The sequence below is a fragment of the Phyllobates terribilis genome, unplaced genomic scaffold (genome assembly GCF_046119375.1).
Source record: "Phyllobates terribilis strain yellow unplaced genomic scaffold, ASM4611937v1 Scaffold_3292__1_contigs__length_83305, whole genome shotgun sequence".
Taxonomy (NCBI): domain Eukaryota; kingdom Metazoa; phylum Chordata; class Amphibia; order Anura; family Dendrobatidae; genus Phyllobates; species Phyllobates terribilis.
In genome coordinates, this window is record NW_027366046.1 from 19,993 (window position 1) to 22,491 (window position 2,499).

A 2,499-nucleotide genomic window follows, 5' to 3' on the forward strand; every position below is an offset into this window, starting at 1 on the left:
ACTAAAAAGTAGTTTGTTTTTTGATGGTGTAGTCGGGTGTGAATTCACATTCAGAAATAGAGAGATGAGAGTGCTTTGTATCCAGTTTTGGTATCCATATTTACTGGAACCCTTTGGTGGTTTATTGATCTGTAGCTTATAGATTGAGTGGAGATTAATCCTAAACTTGAATAATATTGGTTATGTTGGGAACTACCCATTGATTTATGTTGGGGTTATCCATTAAGTAGGTTGGGGGTTACCCAAAATAAATATGAGGGGTTTTCAGTCCTCGTACAACTTCTCCCATTACTTATTCATCCTTTTCTCGGACGTTTGTGTCGAGACTAGACTTATTCAAGATAATATTTTAATTGCTCATGAAATATTTTACTCATTCCATAAAAATAGGAACAACCGTCGTGGTTTGATCGCTATTAAGCTTGATCTTGAAAAGGCATATAATAAGTTGCAATGGTCGTTTATTGAATTGGTATTACATCATTTTGGTTTTCATAAGGACTAGATAAACTTGGTGATGACTTGTGTCAAATCATCTTCTTTCTCAGTTCTTGTTAATAACATTCCAGGACCAGTCTTTAAACCTTTTTTTGGGCTCCGCCAAAGTGATGTAACAGATCCTTATATTTTTATCCTAGTTATGGAATATGTAACTCGTACTTTAAAAGCGGAAAGTCAAAGCCGAATCATAGAGTCGGCATTAAACTCACTAATAATTCTATCATGGTACATGCCTCCCCTTCCTTAGTTTTGCTAATGACAACATAATTTTTGCTAACACAACTGAGCGTAACATGCGATATATACATGATATTCTCCAGAAACTTACTAGTCTCTCCGGGGTAGCTGTAAACAATCATAAAAGTTCTTTTCAGACTTCAACGAATATTTCTTAACCACTTAAGCAACGTCTTCAGTCTACTCTGAATATTCACGTCATGACAACTATGGAAAAATACATAGGGTTTCTAATTGCCTCTGGTAGGCTATAAATTAATGCTTTGACTATGTGAATTGTTAAGATAAAGCAACAACTTTCCTCTTGGAAAGCTAATTCATTGTCCCGGGCAGGTAGGACCATTCTAATCCAATCTATCCTACTTTCTAAAACTAATTACCTTATGCAAAGTTTTCTCCTACCGGCTGGTGTATACAATGAGATTGATGATATCAATAAATAATTCTTTTGGAATAAGCCTAATTCAACTGCCCCACCAATCATGGCATGTGAAAAAATTTGTAGGCCTAAACCGCTAGGCGGTTTGGGTTTATATAAGGTTTCCCACCTTTATTCTTTTCTTTAGATGAAGTTACAATGGAAAATTCTATCTCTCCCCACAAATATGTGGGTTGGTCTCATCACTAAGAAATATTTAGGCCATTCAAACCTTTTCTCGTATAAAAAGAAGCAATGGTCCTGGCAATTCTCCCGATTGTTACATTTCCCGCACTGGTATGATGTGGATTGTTGTGAATGGATATTTTGTTAACTTTTGGACTGATAATTGGATTCTGGACACTAATATTCACCCTTATTTTGACTTAGCAATTTATAGCATATCTCTTAAAGTTAGTGCTTTTTATTTCTCCAACATGTCAATGGAATCCTCTTCGACAGACTACACTTCTTCTAGTACACATTGTCAATCAGATTATGCAAATATATATCCCTTCTTCCAACACTGAGGACCAACTCATTTAGAAACAATAATCTTCCAGAATTTTTTCAATAAAATCTTCTATTTCCCTAATAACACCTTACACTTACACTACCTCAAACTCCGCTACTGACATTATTTGGCCCCTTCTTATCCCCCCCCCCCCCCCAAAAAAAAAATTCATACCTTTCTCTAGAAAGACTTGTCTGTCTGACTTCCTATAATGAGCACCTTAACCTTGTGGTGCACCATCTGAGGATGTTCCCTATATATATTTTTGTTGCATGTTTACTCTGTGAATGAATAAACTGTTCCAGACCAAGATTGGCCACGCCTATAATATTACTCAGACTACAAATTTCTTCACAGATTTTGAACATTCTTCCACAATAACACCAAATCAGAGCAAATGTGTTTTCTCTAGTGCAATCTTTGTTTATATCATAATAATCAAGTCTTTAGAAATGCTTGTCTTGCTCACCTTCCATCAGATATGGAGTTTATTCAATATACTGATTGGGTCGTAGCACTTTTGAATGAATCCAATAAACATTCCCCTCAGTCTAATCATCGCACAAAACTTCATCGCATTCATTGGCGGAAACCAACGCCTGGTTGGATCAAGATAAACTCTGACGCATCGGTTTCCTTGAAGGAAAATGCTTTTGTTGCCTTCTTACTTCGGGTTTTTGATGGCAAAATTTTTGTTACTAAAACGTCATTCTATTCCTTTTACTAATTTCCTTCGTGCGGAGGCCTTATCCGCTCTTTATGATGTCAAGGAGACTATAAAACTAAAACAGTCCAACATTATTTTCGAAGGCGATAATCTTTCCTCAAT